We start from the raw sequence: 19,379 nt of genomic DNA, 5'->3' as shown, positions 1-19,379 counted from the left end.
TGGGGCTTCAGTGGTGCTGAGCAATAGAAGAGTTCAGCAGCAGTTGCTCTCCCTACACTACTACAGTGGTTGCAGCAGCCAAGTCATAATACCCACCTTCCTGCCTGCCTCTAATGTGAGCTGTGTCATTCTGGCCCACAACCTGAAAAAGTTGTTGGCTGTTGGCATATAGAGCATCAAGCATACAGGTAAAACTTCCTCTACAACCTGCCATCCCAAAAAAACCCTTACAAAAGTTACAGAGCCATCCCTTGGAGGGGGCGAATTGGGGCAACCACCCCAGGCCCCGTGCTTTGAGGGGGGCCCCTGTGGACAGTGCTGTACAGGCCCCGTGGATAGCGCCATTAGCACGTGCTGAGGGAGCCACCACACCGCGCAGCCACCATGCGCCACCAGCTTCACACTCCAGCCGCTCCCTCCCCCCACCCCCGCACAGACTGATATGCCCCAGGCCACACACACCCCTAGGGGCAGCTCTGAAAGGGAAGCAACTTTTTCACATCATCTACAAAGGTTCAGAGTTACCTAGATGGAGATGAGAATCCACTCACTGAAAACCTCATGAAAAACCAGCTAAAAAATACATTTAAATGTATTCTACCAAGGGACTAAACTGATTTAGATTTAGCAGTCCAAGCACTCTTATTGTCCCTATCACGATAGCATCAATGTGCTCCGGATGATTATGCATTTTGTTTTGCTTTCTATGGCAGGCTGGGAGGAAAAGAAAGGAGTGTTAAAGAATTTTAAGGCTGAAGTACAGGAGCTTCTAGAGTTTGGAACTATCTGTTCAATTAATTATGCCCCACTACGATGTTTTTCTTTCCGATTAGTTTATTTTGCTTACAAGCACTCAGATAGTTCTTATGAAATTTTTTCCAGAAATTCAACCCAGAAAACTGCCAGGTATAGTTTACTATGAATAATGGGTGACTGGCACCTCCTGAGACTGAAGGGGCACAGTTTGTGAGCAGCAGCATCGGCCACAGGGTGGCGAGTGGTGACCACTCGCAGAAGCCGGTGGCCAATCTCAGGTGGGTCACGTGCCCACCCTACCAGTCACCTATGCTATGAAAGCTATAACATCCATTCATTGCAGTTCTATTTTGAACTATTTATAGAGTTATATGCAGTTCTTAAGAACTGTTAGAATATGGTTTACTGTCTTCATTCTTGTTAAGATACTGCTTAAATTTAAGATTCACTCTTGATAAAATGACTTATTTTAGCATTGCAAGTATGCTAGGTAAAATCAAGATGCCTCTTCAGGAGGAAATTCATTGGGTATCTGTACAGTACCAGATACACTGGCAACTAGATCCTGGTTTGGTTCTATTGTGTACAAAAGCAAAAAAATAAAAAAAAACAAACAGGTCTAAATAAATGTCAACATTGCTATGAAAAGAATATTTTCAAAGTGAAAAGTTAGTGCCTATATAGCATATAGCCGCTCTCCCCCTACTTCTGCTTGGTGAGCGAATGTATTCAATTAAAGGCAAGAAGTCTGGCTAATATACATAGGTAATAACAAAAAAAACCAAACGAACAAGCAATGTTTTACCTCTCTCCACACACAAGACGATTAAAATCTGTTGGAACTGTCGCCAGAATTGCAATAATCTGTCAGTTGAACCACCGTCTATGCAATGGATTTCTACCACAATAGCTTCATACCTTTTCCCAGACACACAAAACCTATATTGAGGATTTGAGACTTTCGTTCCTACATAGGATGACCATTTGTCCTAGTTTAGCTGGGACACTCCCAGATTTCAGAAGCTGGTCCCAGCCAGCTGTTAGGAGTTATAATGAGGGTCCTGAAAATGCAAGGGCGTGGGGCGCAGTCTGGCCAGGACTCAGAGAGCCATGCAGGCGGGCAGGCAGGCACCACTGCTTGCCTGGCATGCAGCCCCACCCCCACCGACTTGTGAGGGCACGGGTGATAGAGGAGGCAGGCGGTGTCTTGGATTTCCTGGTTTATGTCCTGGGTTTTCAGAATTTCCATATGATCAGCCTATACACCTACGCTAGTCAACAGATGTGGCAGTGGTTGCATAATCCCCTCAGCAAGCCATGCTGCAACCAGTTCAAGGATGATTCAGGACATCAAATATGTCCCCTACCATTTTCCATTCAGAATTTCGGACACGCATGCAAGTCTCATCTTACTATAAAAGTATATCTTACTATAAAAGCACTTCAGTTGGTAAGTTCATCCTTCCAGTGGCCTGAAAATCCCTGCATCAAGGGAATGCGAAGTTAAGAACTCCAGACAATAAAAATGCACTGAATTTCCCAATCATTTTTTCCACTCTTCTGGGTTTTCTGGAAGAAGGCACACTATAACCCAAAAGAAGTAAAACAGCTCTCTAATTAATTCCAGCAGATGCCATGAGTAGAGTCTATGGCAGGACTTGAAATATTCTGAGGTATCAATCACAAAGATGGCCAGATATCAAAGATAGCTTTCAAGGTTTTATAAGAAAAAACACTGAGCACAACAATCATTTGAAAAATTTGTGCAAAAAAAATTTCAGATCCCCACTGCACTACTCACTGAAACTTAGCCAAATTAGTATCTAAAGGGTTTGTTTAAGATGCCACCCATAAACCATCAGTATACTGCCAGTCTCCACCAAGTACAGTTTTCCAAAAAATAAGTGTACTTTACACTTTCATAACACCTTTGATCTGGAAATGTCAAAACAGGTTAGAAATATGAATGAGTTATGCCTCAGTGCCTTCACACATTTTCCAAATGTGTGATTGCTAACCCTGAAGAATGAGCATAGTAAAAGGCGGGTATTGTACTGAAAGATTTGTGACTGACACCAAATATTTTCTAAGCATAAAAAGCTGCTGACCTGAACTGGAATAATTTATGTACATTAAATTCTTTAGATTTAACCCAGTCGGAAGCTGTCTGCCTGAATGAGTTTGTAACACATTTCAACTGCATCCCAAATTTAAGTGCAAAATTTTCATGGACACTAATTTGTGTCATTCCATAGGAGACTTGGGGTAGATAATTTATATATTCATTTAAATAAGCCAATATAGGACCATCAGCTAATTTAAGCAGTATCTGAATAATGTTCTCCTCTCGTTTCCGGATTGATGTGGCTAAACTGTTTTTTTCACCTTCTTCTCAGTAGCACAGCGACTCAGTGGGCAGGTTAGATTACAATGTATTCTTCTCATCCCAGCGTCACACCAGGTCCCAGGTGACTAGGTGTGGGGTCACTTGAGGATCAAGGTGCCAACCAGGGTCAAAAGGAGTGAGCAGGAATCTGGGACAAGCCAAGTCTAGAAACTGGCAGGGCAGTCCAAGAGCAGGGGCTAAGAACAAGCAGAGTCAGGAAACCAGGCCTTCAGGAAGAGGGTGCAGACAGGAAGCCAGGAGAGAAGACATCAGAGTCAGAGAGCAAGCTGGGCTGTGAAGCCAAGAAACCAAGCAGAGTGGAGCAAAGGGCACAAAGGAGTTTATGACTAAGCTGTACCCTGCTGGTCAGACACTTACTGTTCCTGATCAGTTATTTTTTGGCATTACATCAATTTCTGAAAGCATCTTCCAAAACTAAAAGACATTCTTCACATAACAATATCAGTGACAAGGTTTTCCCTATCCTGCTTCTATAATAAGATGTGCCTTTATCTCAGATGAATTGAATACAAATTCACGCCACACTTTTCCTTTCAGAAACACTACCACATAATTACAATACTAATACAGGATCTTTATACAAGATATATTTTAATACAGTGTCCCAGGTGGACAAAAACAGAGGCACCAGAGCAGCCTCCTGTGGCAGGACCCGAAGCAGGGCTGACCCACCCAAAGAAAGGAATAGAAAGCCCTGAAAAGAGGACACACTTACTGTCCCTAGGAGAAGCAGAGCCGCGCCGAGAAGGGCCACCAGTGCAGTTCATCAGCAGCTTTTATTGCCAGCTGGGAATGGTGCCCACGGATGACATCAGCAAAAACCACCGCCTGGCAGATTTAAAAGCCAGCAACGGGAAAATGGAGATGGAGGCAGCAACGCCAAAGCCAGAGGGCGAAGCTGCAACTCCATAGGGTTGGCAGCTTGGAAGGAGGCTGGATGGAGACTCGCAGGAGGGCTCTCTACCACCTTAGAAGAGTTGCACACTGGGCTCGACAGGGCAGCTGGGCCAAGGCAGGACAGCATCGAGGGATTTCATGGACCACAGATGCCAGACCCATGAGTGGGGTGGGCAGAAGTTTGTACCCCGATTATTCTTTTCTTCTCTTCTTTTTTTTTTTTACTTTATTTTGGAGGGTGCACGGAGCCCAGACCAGGGGTGACGTAACCCCTAGTGACCCCGAGTCAAGATAGAGAACTGAGGCAGCACGACAGAAGCCTCAAAAAGGTGAACAGGTGCAGAGACGAGGATGATCCCCCACTTCATCATCCGGAGTGAAAGGTCATTGAGAGACAGGCAAGGAGAGAAGAGAGCGAACAAGAACATCAAAAAGGGACAGGCCAGCGACGCATCATCCAATGGTCCTGAGGGCTGAGGCATGGCTGGGGTATAGGGGAGGTAGAGCCCCAAGAATGCCCACAAAGGGCATCACCTGGTCAGCGAGAAGCCCCGAGGAGGAACCCCACCACTGAAGAAAAGAAGACCAAGTCGTGGCAGGCGAGTGTCGGGGCCTCCCTCAGGGTTGAATGCACCCCAGTAAGGCCCGGGGACACACCCTGCAGCCAGAAGCAGGTTCGCCAGAGAGCGCCTATACAAGACCAGGCAGGTGCATATAGTTATAGTAACAAAAGAATTTTATTTAATGGGAAGAAGAAAAAATATAGTTGTGAGGAAAAGGAAAAAAGCAAAGGACTGTGAATTTCAGGATTACTTCAGGATTATTTTTAGGCTTATGAGCATAACCAAAACAAAAGAAAACCTATAATGATCCCAATTCTGCCTTTAGGCATCCTGCCGTTGGCTTGTTACTTCATTAAATCCAAGCACAATGAGGAATGATCATCCTTGTTTGGGAGAATAAACTTCTAAGGAAAGAGTAAATGCTTTTGCTGCAAAAAGCAGTGTCATTGATCTGAATCAATAACAAATCAACAGAAATATAGAACCAGTACCTCAAGGTGTGTATATCAACATACGCCCATGGGTTTCAGTAAAGCTGTGCCTTTAACATCAGCTAAGGATCCAGATCTAGCAAGTTATACTTTAAACAAGATGTAAAACAAATAATCACGACTGTTTTGCAAGATTGAGGATGCAATCTTTAATGTTTGAAAAAAAATCACCATCTATATTCAGTGAAGTCTTTTGTTCCCCTTCTACAGGAAAGGTTTCATACAAACAACAGCTATTACTGGTACTGCATTACCTTAATCTACAACTCTGCTACTATGGACAATAATGACAGGAATTCAACACCTTGAAAGACAAAGATTAGTATGGCATGTTGTGAAGCTTTAGAAAATCCATTTAGGAAAGTAGTAGGAGCTTTTGATACATCTTGCCTCTACATTCTTCTTAATTTGCTTACTGAATACGAGAGACATGAAAAGAATAAAAAGAAATTAAAATCCGTAGACTTTCTCTAGAGTATGTAAGGCTAGAAGTGAAAGTTTGTATCAGCTGCAGACATATATGCATGAAAGAAAGCAAGGAATCTGTCACTGAAATATACTATACTTCAGATACGATAAAAAAAATGCACCTCACTGAACTCTTTCTAATTATTACAATCTTCACTTTTAAATGATCACCGAAATTACAAGTAAGTTAGACCAGGGTACATGTTTTTGTCTACTTCCATCCTGGGGCCCTTGTTTGATCAGAGTAAATAGGCTACTGCATGCACCCTAACCATCTCCTGGCAAAATGTTATAATCAATAATATAACTAGGGGTGATGGAGGGGGGTACAACTTAGAGAGCTGATTAAGGGGTGGGGTGCTAAAACTGAGACTGGGGAGTGCTGGAATCAAAGCAACTAATTGAGCAGCTACAGGCTTAATTGGATGGTGATGTCAAGGAGGCTCTCAGGTCCTGGCAGATAAGTTCTGTGAGGGAAAGAAGCTGGGAACAAAGATAGGGGACCATTCCCACTGCCATCAAAGTAAAGGTTTTATTCCTTTGCTCAGCGTGGCATTTGTCAGGAACTTTATGGCAGGGAACACAAGACATTTAACTCATTAGTTAGGGAACACCTTTCCCCATAACTGTCAAGACACTAGACTCATGTATGCCTGAGTATTTTAGCAGGGGAGACGGAAATGAGCTTCTACTGGTAAGCAAATTCCAACAGCAGCTACTGTCTTGCCATGAGGTGGTATGTTCTAGTAGTACCAGATGTCAACAGCAAATGTAATACAGTAAATCCTTGCTAGTTTACACTAGTGATAGGAAAACCCACTGAAAATTACTAAATTTTACAAATTAGCAAGTAAATGAGCAAAATCAAAAAAGCAAGGATAATATCCCAAGAATGTGTTTTCTTTGTTAATTCTGACACATGTGGGATGATTCTAAACCAGCATAAATCAGGAATTAAAGGAACTATAACAGTATAAAACAGGTACGTATAAGGCTAAATCAGACCCCTGTAGTAGGTATATTGCTAGATCCTTGATCTGTGTGTGGGAGACCAGGTGCAAGTGGGGGCTTGCTAAACTTGGATTGTGCTAAACCTGGAAGATTTAATGTTTCTGATGCATGATACCAGAAAAAAAAAAAACTTTAATTGTAAGGAAGTGGGAGTCATCTTAAGAGAACAATAAGCTTGGAAAGACATTACAGACTACTGCTTCACTCCAAAGCCCCAAGTTAGAAATTTCAACAAGCCAGACAGGCCAGAATTCTCTTCCTTAGAGGATCCGAAGAACTTTAGGAAGATTACTTAGATGATCACTGGAAGAACATTTCAATGATGACACTGAAAAAGTCCCACTTGAAAGATTAAAAACTTTTCAATGTTCTGCTCTTCTACGTCAGCAGACAAGAACTTATCCAATAGCAAATTTGATCTTGACAAATCCAAAACGAATAGGTGCCTGTACAGGAGTCAGGAGGCTGCTCTAATGTACTGTAATTACAGTAAGTCAGAGCAGACACAATTAAATCAAGTCTACTGGAGCGTGGTAATTACTGCACTCCAGCCAGCTTCCATGTCTCATGTATCAGCATCCCCGCACTTCAAAATGGCAGCAGAAGCATTTTAACTAAATCTTGTTCAACGAGCTTTAAATAAAGGGCCCCACAACCATTTTGAAGTGTGGGGACACTAATACATGAGACACTTTGGGCACTTTAATTAGAGCAGTTCTTGGAGCTTTTCTAATTAAAGTGCCCCCCCCTCCCCCCCCGGTGACCCCCAGAGCATGTTTAAAAACACTCAATGTTATGAGGTAATGCTTTATGTGTTATGCCTAGCTGGAGACAGTAATGGCTGCAGTCTGTGGCAGATATAATGTCAGAAACGAATAAGCATGAAATTTAAACATAGACCCATATACTTCGTGTACCTATTGATAACAAATAAATGAGATACTGCATTTCTTTAACCAACTTTGGGACAAATTCATTTACCACTGCAGCCAGTACATCTAACATATTCCAACTCATAGAATACGCACAAGGAAAACTAGAAACCTGTTGTTGAAATACTGATATTTAATTTCAATAGGCCAAGTCTTTGCAGTCTTTCCAGTAAATATCCTTTCATTTAACTACCACTTTTAGGTGGACAAAAAGCCAGCTTACACAGCAAATTTTAAAATGTCTTCCATATGAGGTGCTGCTCATTACGGGAGCATACATCAAAGTATAATATCACAAACGTTCTGCAAAGAATACAATTGTTAAGTTACCTCTGAAAGGCCAAGTCAGATAATATACAAGAGATGACAACCACTGGCCTTTGCTATCTGAATCACAAATCTTTAAAAAGTCTCAGTGATACTTACTGTACTAAATTATGCATTCTGTTATATTTGTGTAACGCAAATATTGTTAGTGGAATATGCACGTGTCCATCCTCAGAAATGAATGCCTGAAGTTAAAGCATGCCTTAAGTCTTAGCAAGCCAAGATGCATTTGCTTTTTCTGCACTGTCAAGGAACTGCCTTTCTTATGTCTTAAGGATCTTAGTTTGAAAATGGTTTGATCTTGTGGTATATTTCTCTTTCTCTGTCTTCGTCTCTCCTAAAACTCAATGAACTCCTTTGAAACTAAGCTACTGCCATTTCATGAGTACAAGAAACTTGGAAGGATTTAGGAAATGCTCTGACATTAACCACCTTCAGGCTGTTGATAGTGCAAAAGTAATCTAACATACTTTACTAATGAATGATCCAGGCTTATTAAAACAAAAAAACAAAACAAAAAAACCCCCACAGAAACCTACCAAATAAACAAGATCACAATCTATGGACTGAAACAAAAAGTAGAGGAAGTGTCTTAAAGGGAATGGCTTATTTACTATATTGAATATATGTGTTTGACTCTATGGGCACATCTACACAAGACGCGTTAATGCACATAGGCCTAAGTTAATGTGCATTACAGGTGCTTGCCTACATGTGTAGGCCCTTAAAGTTCATTAATTTAGGCTAATCACACCTAAATTTGATACCTGGAAATGCAGGTATCAAATTCAGGCATAATTAGTTAATATGCATTAATACACATGTAGGCACAACCCACCACTAACTTTAGTGCCAGGTCTACCCTGCCAGAAGAGGGCCTGCCTGAGCTCAGCCCCAGGGAACATCCAGGGGCTGGGGTACTGGGCACCTGACCCAGGGCCCTGCCCCCCTAGGCTCCCCACTCTGGGCTTGAAGACCCAAAATATTGTAAACGGTTTTCCCCTTGTATAGTTTCCCACTTGTAATAGGGTTTTTTATTGTTGATGGGTGGAGAGGGTGGTGGAGGGGAGAGGAGTTGTTTGTTGAGAGGGGAGGGATGGGGGTGAGGATTCTGAGGGTAATAAAGTGTTTTTTGTTTCACCCATGTGCATGTCCTAAGAGTGATGCTGGGGCAGGCAGAGGGTAGGGGTCTGGGGGAGGTGGGGCAGGAGGGCTGAAGCAGGGAGTACAGGAGGAGGAGGTTAGCCAGGGCCTCCCGCAGCCAGTGCCCTGGCCCCTGCTGGCAGGTGTGCAGCTGTCCTGGGGCCTAGGCAGGGCGGGGCCTGCTGGAGCCAGCACAGCCAACATCATGGCCAGCAGGATCATGGGGCACTGGTCATCACTGGCAGGGGCCAGGCTGAAGCAGTAGAGCACTGGGCGTAACAGGTAGGAGCAGGAGCTGGAGCAGCTCTGGTGCAGGGAGGCAGGGTGGACAAGGAGGGAGCTGTTGCATGCTGCCCTGTGGTGGGCATGCAGCTCCTGGGCATGGAAGGGGCTGGTCAGGGTTCAGAGTTTCTCAGATGGCTGCCAGGTGCTGGCAGCTGGCTCTGGCTTCAACATGGCTGCCAAGTGCTGGTAGCCATGGGGCTGGAGGCTGGAGCTTCCCCCAGTGGCAACAGGGGCACATGGCAGGGCTGCAGGGACTTGGGACTAACTTTAGTGCCAAGTCCTTGCATGTGTGGACACCTGCCAAAAATGGCTTAATGTACATTAAATTTAGTGATACTTAAATGCACTTGTAGATGCACCCTTTGGCTAGGGACAGAAATTACTCATAAGCCAGTATAAGTGATTGGAACTGCTTCAATTCTATAACACAACAGAAGTTCAGTGCAAATAAACCACTTTCAAAATGGCCAAAACTGGTTTAAGATCAACACGGATGGATGCAGTAGCAGACTTAACTGATTTAAGTTAAATCAGTATATTGAACTTCTGTCCCAGATCCCCTCCAGATTCAAGCTAACTCATCCCAGCATCCCAGGATGCTTTGCATCTCCCTCGTATATCCTCCTCACAGGATGGGCATGCTAGCCTTGGCCCAAACTATCTGCTTCAGCCTAGCACAGAGGCATGCTCTAGCACCCCCTTGGCATCTTGCCTGAGCCACTGCAGGCCTGTGGCTGCATTTCCAGAATCAAAAGTGAATGTCTGTTCACTTGCTTATCACTTCAGTCTACACAGCTTACACTAACCTACAAAGATTGAATTGATTCAGCCTTGGGCTTACTGACTGTCTTTACTTAGCCCATGGGACAAATTCTACCTCTTGGCTTCAGTGGAAGCATATGCATTTATCCAAGGCTAAAATTTGATTCTTCAGGTTTCTGAAATATCAAGGGAATTGGATGTCCTAGTTAAATAGTTTGTGTTGTGCAATCAGCAGTAACTAATCAGATCACGATAGAGGTCTTTCTGATTTTGGCAACAATACAAGAGTCATATTTGCACATGGATAAACTGTTTATGGACAATTATGTATTAGGCATACACAGCTTTTCTTGAAAGTCAACCATGCATGCATGTTTTCTTAAACCTTATTCAAACATTATATTTATTGTAGCTCTTGTTCTCCTTACCATTTCTCAGGGTAGTGATGCAGGATCCCTGTATGTAATTGCATTCTCATAGCTGGCTTTTATTATTTGTGCGTTTCTCCCAGAGAAGTCCCTTTTAAAAGTCAATTGTCAAAGCACCTGGTCAAATTCACTATTATTTTTAACAGTAGGGCTTTTTTTCATGGGGGGGGGGGGGGGGGGGTCTGCCCTGCTAGGACTCAGAGGGAAAAACTGGCCAGTTTGGAAAGTTATAGACTATGACCTTATTTTGTTTCCAAACAGTACAGATTACAAAGGGGAACATTTCATAAGAAATATTGGCCTGTCTAAAAGAGTAGTTCTAAAATGCCTCCCAAGAATGCAAATTAAGTCTTGTACACTTGTCCCAGGAAGCCACTGTCTGAAATGTATCATGTATGTTCCATATTCGCATCTTAGAACCCAATTTTGTCATTGTACTTTAAAAAAAAAAAATCTTCCCATTTATAGTCTAAATATATTTTTTAATAAGCCGTCTGCTTGTGGAATCTGACTGATAAGCAAATAGTTACATATTTACAGGGCAGAAGACCTCTGTGCACATGCTCTGATACAATTATTTCTATTAAAAAATAAAAAAAGAGACAGATTAGGGCACATCATGGTTCAGGGAGTTAGGAAAGTCGTTCCTTTGTAAGTTTTAAATTCAGATTCCTCTCAGGTTGTTAATAATCAGATGGTATTAATATGTGATGGATGGCAGTTCAGTGACCTGTATAAAATCAGTTGATGATCTCTGTCCACTCCCTATTGGCCTGGCAGCTACATCATCAAAAACACACTGGCAAGCTATGATGACAGTCTGGACAAAACTATAAAGGCTTGGGTGAATGTGGAAAATGAACTCCCTTCTCCCTCTTATAAACAGCCCTTCCTGAACAGGACTGAGGCATCTTGTCACAGAAAAGGGAAAGACCTTCATTACCAATGCCCACATTATGCCTGTTCTAGAAATAAAAGTTTCTAGCCTTTATAACTTTCACTCTGCCACCTACTGACATTTTCACAGAGGGATGATGAAGGGATGAATTTAAAAAGGAAGAGGAAAAAAAAAACAACACAAGCATACTTTCTATCAACATAAATCCATAGGTACAGTTTACATCTCTATGAACCTACTTAGGGTGGCACCTGCAATCCAAGACATTTTGCTTAATTTTGTGATCCAATTCGGTTACATAAATCTCAAACAAAATATAAACCAAACCATACAGCTCAGAGTGACTAAATTAGATTCCCTAAGACAAGTCATCGTAAACCATATGGTATTTTCCCCAGTAGTTACAATATGCTGACCTTGATACTAGCAAAATGTGTTCTCTTCTGTAAAAAAAAAAAAATAAATAAATAAATAAAGTGATGCTATATACCGTAGTTGCAGAAAGAATATACTGAAATGCTGCCATACATATCTTCCATTACAAACCTCAAAGTCCTCCCAGAAGTTAGTTCACCCATAGTAAAACATTCTATTCATTAAAGAAAAACATGCTGTGATGGCATTGCCCGGATAATGATATTATTTAAAAACCTGCCAAACTATTGGGACATCTGGCCGGTAATCACAATAAAGAAATCTAATGCAAATATATTCAAACACTGAGACCTAGCACTGGGTCCAGCCAATTAATGCTGCTTTTATAAATGTGGGAAAGTCAGCAGGATATAACTGCTGGGCAGCTACAAACGTACAGTTTGGAAATAACGCCACTCTTTCTTATGCCTTATCCCCATGCTACAGAAAACCTGCTTGCACAGTGAATGGAGGAGCCTACTCTCTCCCTATGTCCAGATTAGAGACTCTTAATAAACATTTCCACATTACAGACCCCTGGCCAGCCCAGTTTCACTCTTCCTTTCAGCATCCATGCTCTGCCCCTGTGCGCCAAGGTACTGGGTAGGATGATCCTGTGCTCCAACCCAGTAAATGACAGTTCTTCTGTACAAGCATCACTGTGCTTCAGTAAGAGAGAAAACCCAAGGTGGGGGGGGAGAAGGTGGGAGGGAAAGGGAGGAACAAAATAATAGGTGTCTGCTGCCTGGAGAAAATGAATAAGGCTAGGGTAGGATCGCACCTTGGAGGCTAACTAGATCACAGAGGCATACGGTGAGCTCTGGCTGGCTTCATCCCATCGTCAATCAAGGGGCACAGCATGAGTCTGGCTTTGACCTTCGTTTGGGGGAGTGGGGGAGAAGTCCAGATCGCAGCCTCCTCCCCACTGCTCCAGCCATCCCCTGCATCTGAACCTCTCCTCCGTCACAGGGGGTGAGACAGGCCCCCCCACGAAGCCACCCCGGGATGCAGGCGCAGCCACCGGGGGGCACCAGCTCCCCCACAGGGGCTAATGGCAATGGGGAAGGGAAGGGGCAATGCCAGGCTGCGCACCTATGCGACAGGCAAGAGAAGGAGGATTGGGAGGGGGGAATTGGACTGTCACTGCACCCCCCAGCACCTGCCAGCCCTTCCCTTCACACCACAGCAGCTGGGGAAACTCCTGCATGTCCCCCGCAGCGCACCCAGGCTGGGAGCTGCTTGCCCCAGCAAGACAGAGCCCCTGCGGCAGTGCCAGGGCAGGCAGGGCAGGGCAGGTGGGTACTCACCACGGCAGCCTGCACCAAAATGGAAGCTGGGCAGTAGGAACTTCTCTCTGCAGCGCAGCGCTCGCCGAAGAAGGATGCTGCGGATGGGTCAGCAAGTCCTTGGCCCCGCGGGCCGGGGTGGCTCCTGCTGCCTCGCACCACTGCCCTCGGGGGCGGCAGGGAGAGGAGGAAGGGGATCCCCGCCGCGGGGCAAGGGTGCCTACCAGCGGCTGGGGCAGGGCGCCAGGTGGGCGCTGGCGCTGGTGCTGGGGGCCGCGCCTGCCATGGCACTGCCTCGCCCGCGCTGCCGCCACCACCTGGCCGGCCCGGCGCGGCCGCGGGGGAGCCGAGCGGAGCCGAGCGGGGGCCGCGCGGGTGGGGGGGCGGCGCGCGCGCACTGCAGCGGCGCTGCCTCTCCTCACTGCAGCTGGCGGGAGCGGGCAGGAGCCGGCGGCCTCCGAGGGAAGCGGCTACCCCCGCCACACCAAAAAAATAACCTCTCACGCCTGGAGGCGGGTGCCGAGACCCAGTGACAGGCGTGAATGGAAGGAGGCGGGCTTTCGTACAGCAAAAGGTACCCAGGCTGGAGCCGTCTTGGGCTGGAGGCAAAAGGAATCAAAAGTCTAGCAAATAAAGACTTTTTTTTTTATTTGGGGGGCGGGGGGCAAATAGCTATTAGTCTAAACAAAAGAGCTCACCTCTGCCACGAGGAGCTCTGATTCATTTTCATTTCAAAAGGCCCCTCCAATGCTTTTGGAAGCTTCCCCCCCCCCCCCCCGCCCGGATTGAGCCTCCCACAAACTGCTGAAAAACAAAACAAAAAATGCCCCCTCCACCAAAACAAAACAACCCCCCAAAACAAAACGCCCCCGTAAAAAACCAAACAATAACCCCCCAAAACAGAACGACCCCAAAAAACAAAACCCCCCAAACCCCAAAAAACAAACACCCCAAAAAATCAAAGAAAACCCCCAAAAGAAACACCCCCCCCCCCCGCAACTCTAGCTGGGGTCACTTCTTTACATAACTGCATTTAAAGTAGATATCCTGCAGAGCTGTTGGTTGTAGCCGTGTGGCTCTTGGACATAGGCAGGCGAGGGGCTTTGGCTAAGCTGCACTTGTCTGATTCAATATGGCAAAGGGAACAAATGCCTTTGGGAAAGTAAGTCTCAGCCCTGGCTAGCACAAAGGTCATTCATTGCTTCTGCTAGGACATGAATCAGTCATTCACACCGTCTTCCTCAGCCTAACGAAGGGTGTTTGTGCCCAAAAGAAGAATTTTTCCAACTGGTTGAGTTGGTTTAATAAAAGATATCAGATTGACCCAAAGAACCTTGTCTGCCTTGTTCGCAGCACACATTTATAGCACAGGTAGCATTTATAGCACTCCCTTAACCTTGTCCCGGTTAACATTGTTTCGTTATTACATTGCTGATTGATTAGAAAACAAACTTGTTTAAAGTCGCACAACGTTCGGTCAGAACGTTGTTTGGCCACCGCCTGCTAGTAGGTGACTACTGGGATTCACTTAAACATTGTTTCACTTAACGTTGCATTTTGCAAGAATGTAACTATGACTGTAAATGAGGAGGAGCTGTATGATTGAAAAAATATCTGAGGAAATCTTTTGAGCAGCCCCTCACCTGGGGAGTGGGGTCCAGGCATCCAGTGAGCAAAAGGGTCAGATCCAGGGGCTGCAGATCAGATAATACTTTCTTTGTTGAGAGGAGAAAAAGGCTAGTCTGCAAGAGGGGCTACACCCAGACACACTAGGAAAGGGATGGGAGCTGCTGGGGGCATCTACCCTGCCCCACCCCACCCCACCCCACCCCACCCCACCAGCAGCCACACCACAGAGACAGCCTGAACCAGTGCAGCCCAGCTTCATGTGTTACTAGGCACAAGCACAGGGCCAGTTTTTCGGACCTGGCAGTACTCATTGCTTCACAGCATTGCTGTTACCACTGCAGGGCTCCCAGTGGCAGGCTTTGCCAGAACCCAGGATTTCCTTTAATGTACAGACACGAGGGGCAATTCAGCAGAGAAGAGTCTAAGGGGAGAGGGGAAGCCAAGCACAGTTCTTCAACAAAGTGGGGAGGCCAACCTTTATCCTGCGACACATACGGCAAAACTCAGGGTGCAGCAGCACTCCCTGGCTGGGGAGATGATGGCTTGGCCAGTGACAGCTAGCTTCCAAGAGGAAAATGACTGGTTTTTAGTTTAGAAACAAACCCTACAAGAATGTTTCTCAAACTTTCTCTGGTTGATCTCCTTGTTTTCTCCCCACAGGCATGTTGACATGCTCACAGGGCCTCCTTACACATCACTTTGTGTGGCTCCTAGAGTTCTTATTGGACAATCTGGGGGTTAAGAGCTCCAGGAACATGTGAACACCTGAAACTGGTTTTAAGCACTTGTGAGGCAGCTCAGAGTGACTGATCCCTGTCACCCAGCTTGTGTTGCACTAAGGTGTAGCCAGGTTAGGCTACACCTTAGTGTAAACACCCCACCCCAGCTGGTCCAGATCAGGGCTAATGCGCCAATTGCCCTCCCCAGCACCCCAGATCCAGGCTCACTGTCTCCCCACCCCTCCTCCCCTGCTTACTTGAGGCTTCCCCAGGGCTGTTTGTCCCAGGGAGCAGGCAGGGAAGAGTTAAACTACCTGCCCAGGGGAAGCTGCTTCTGCTTCTCTCTGCACCAAAAGAGCAACAGCTATACAGCAGCAAGCAGGTAGGTTAACCCTACCCTGCCTACTCCCCCAGGACAGACACTGCAGGCAACCACAAGGAATTCCCCCCGGGGTTGTGGAGAGGCAGGGGAGAGAGCCCTAGGGCAGGGGTGTTTGAGGGAGCCCTAGGGAGCAGAGGGGAACTCTGGAAAGGAGGAGTGGGGAGAATTCTTACCTTTCAGTCCTCCAGGCCCCTGCTGGCCTGAACGTGTCACTGCTCCAAGCTTGAGCTAGTATTAACACAGATCAATATTTGTGTGGCTTACAGCATAGGGTGTAATAAGGCCCAGCCAAAAAAGGAAGGCAGAGTGCACCTGCTTTCTTTTCCCTGCTGTGTAACTGTTTCTCTTTCTTTTCTTTTTTTTTTTTCCTTCTCTGTGGAAGAGTTGTTATAGACTCTCAGTGCCCTTTTCTAAAGGCTTTCTTCTACTTACTGTTTAATGTTTTCTGCGCTATTTAGCCAAATAGCAACCAGTCTCATATTTGACAGCAGAGTCCTGGAGTAAATCTTGGCTTATGGGTGTCCTTGGAGCTCTACCACACATCTGAATGGTTTAATGGAGCAAAAACGGATTTATGGGAAAGCCTGTAAGATTTTTTTTCTCGTCAGATGATTGCCTCTGTATCAAAATCAGACCTTATGCAGATGTTAATCCTCTCCTGTCCTATCCAAACTGAGGCTGTTGCCTATCCAATCTCTTCTTAGACAGCTCTAGTGAAGGAGATTCTACAATGTTTCTAGACAGCTAATTCCACTGTCTTAAGTGGAAGAACAGTTGGACAATAGAGCAAGCCACTTGGGGATGTTGGGAAATGCAGAGTAGGCCAAAGGAACAATCTGTACTGTTTACTCCTCTGTAAATAGTATGGAAGAGTTCTTTGGAAGTACATTAGAGCCAGTAGAGACAAAAGGGGAGTTTCTCAATGTCCCTTGCCTATTTGTTTTTGGTATTTGCTTGGACAACATAGCCTATAGATTAGAAGTGCTATTTATAAGATGGTTTTGATCACCTCAGAAGTTGTTATAGCAATAACGACTAGGTTCAACATTAATTGGCTGCATCACTAAATAGATATGATATAACACCAAGTCTATGCATATTTAACGCTTTTAAAATCTTGAATGTACCTTCCTCAAAATGCAATTTTTACACCGTGTGGCCCTGATCCTTCCCCCACTGAAGACAAAAACAATATTCCTATTGACTTTAAAGTATTCAGAATAAATCCATATCAAAAGACACTGCTGGTGGCTATCCCACAGGGTCAGCTACCTAATAACTGGTAGCAGAGGTGCAGTCCACATATAGATGGATAGGAGTGAATTTAAAGTAAAGGGAAACCAGATGGCTCAAACTGCCAAGACTTCCTGGCATACGGGTTGAGTGTGCTGTGTTATTATAATGAAGTTGTGGCCTGGTCAGTCATTCACATAATCAGTGAATCATTGCTGTAATTTGACTGCGCTCTCTACACATCCTGTATTATTGCAGACTGTGCTGTATCAGACTAATTATTTTCCTTTGGTGTTGTTTTCATTCTTATTTTTCATGCTTGTTTAACTTTGTTTCAAAGTGGCTGCAGCTGTTCCTTGGAAGGTATGGTATATTTTTATTTGATTTCAGTTAAAGTGTTCTGTTTCGGACAATTTTGGAAGATTTTATAGGAAAAAACCATTTGAATTAAGATATCATAAATGAAACAAAAAACATATTAAACATTTATGTGGGTACTAATACCCACTTATGTGAGTTAATAAAATGAGTGCCAAGCCATAAAGGATGCTGAATTTATGATTTCAAAATTGCATCAAAATTGTTTTGGAAGCATTTTTTCACCACATGTGATTTATCATTTCACAAACACACAAAAAAACTCAAGATTTTGTCACGTTAGATAAAAGCTTTAAAAATAATTATCAAGAGCTGCATTTGTCAAGTGCAGTATGACAAGATGATAAATTCATTTGGAAAAGTAACACTCAACACTGTCTAAAATAAAGGTCATTCATTGTTTGTACTAGAACAATAATCAGTAATACACATCCAGCATTTATAGTATGATTGAAAAAAATATCTGATGGGGGATCAGTCTTCTTGAGAGTTATACCTCAGCTCATAGGCTCCAGAAAAGCAACAGGTTTATAACATTTGCTGTTACACTAACAAGGGTAAAATTGCTTTATCAGTTTTCATCCTCTGACTGAACTGAATTTAGAATTCTGTTCCCCTATAAACAAAAATTGCACAATTAGATGCATGACAGATTTTACACTTCCTTCTGTAACACCCAGTATTCAATACTGTTGGACACAGGATGTTAGACTTGAGGTTCTTTTGTTCTATTCCACTATAGCAATCAGTATGTTTTTATTAGGAAAGATTACTCAGTGGGGAGGGGCATTAACTCATAGCACAGTAGAAGCAACCTTTAGCAGCTGAAGGACTGTGGCTAGGCAAAGGGCCAGAGAAAAGCAGATCACATGCAAGAAGAATAGCATCAGTATGGGGAAACTAAAATGGGTATCAGAATCCTGAGAAGTTATATGCATTAGTATAACATGTTTTGTTTGTTTTATAATGATATAGGATTTATATACATTAATTTGGATGTCACTAGCCCACTTACAATGCAGCATTAGTCTATACTTCCTGGTGCATGCCACTCATAGGAAAAAAATGAACAAAATCTCCTCCTCATCCACTTCTGCAACATGATAAGGGACTGATGGATAATATTATTGAATATATTGGGATTTCTTTGGAATCAGATATGTTGCATGCAACACCCATTGATTATTTTAACTCTGTCTGGATAAATCAAAGCTTTTCCTATGAACAGTGTGAACAGTGCTATAAAAAAGCATCACCAAAACTGAACTTAGGGGCCACCTTGCTGTCTCAGTGAAGATATAGATATATATATCAATATAAAAGTGCTACTGCCTGTAGGATGTACAATATTTTGATCCTATGGCAAATATATGAAAATAAAACACCTGATATGCCTGTACTTTATCAAAGGGTCTGCTTTATAATACAAATTAGCCATAGTATGATAAGCTAATGTAAAAATGAAAGTGCAATGATATTTGGGTGTAGGAAGAAAGTATCATCTTAATGATGCTTTTTTATTTGCTTTGTTTGGATTTTTATGAATGTGGGCTGCATTTGTGGATGTCACAAAATAAGCAAAATACAGTGCAAATTGAAAGAGGCAGGTGCATTTCCCTTCCATATTCACTGCTGACAAAATGGCAATAAAAGTTATATGTGAATACAGTGCACCTTTTAAGGATTTAAGGGCAAAAATACTATGTACCAATCTGGCATCTGTCAGTGAATGCAAAAAGAACACAGTTTGCACAAAGAGAGACAGACTGTTGGTAGAGGCAGATGTAACAACTGTATTCTTATCAAAGGACACCGATATAAGCTGTTGTAATAAAGCTGTTATATCAGCATGGCTTTGTTTTGTTTTGGTGGGAGGGTTTTAGCAATACAACTAAACAAACTGTTGCAACTTTCACCCTGTTTCATTCAGGGTCAGAGTCATATAATCCTAGAAAATTAGTGCTGGAAGG

The 19,379-nt window shown here is 43.9% G+C and overlaps 1 protein-coding gene across 2 annotated transcripts in view; it reads right to left on the bottom strand.

The window, feature by feature from the left end:
• MYRIP (myosin VIIA and Rab interacting protein) overlaps positions 1-13,460 on the bottom strand; it is a 419,729-nt gene extending 406,269 nt beyond the window's left edge. The window contains exon 1 of one of the 2 annotated variants that reach the window (XM_019483500.2): positions 13,090-13,460. The gene's annotated coding sequence lies outside the window, so the exon portion shown is untranslated. The remainder of the gene's footprint in view (positions 1-13,089) is intronic. The other variant, XM_014602610.3, reaches the window with a different exon arrangement.
• Positions 13,461-19,379: the final 5,919 nt, after the last annotated feature.

This window comes from Alligator mississippiensis, chromosome 5 (assembly GCF_030867095.1).
Source record: "Alligator mississippiensis isolate rAllMis1 chromosome 5, rAllMis1, whole genome shotgun sequence".
Classification (NCBI taxonomy): domain Eukaryota; kingdom Metazoa; phylum Chordata; order Crocodylia; family Alligatoridae; genus Alligator; species Alligator mississippiensis.
The sequence above is the reverse complement of the archived record's forward strand: the minus strand, read 5'-3'. Positions and strand labels throughout refer to the sequence as shown.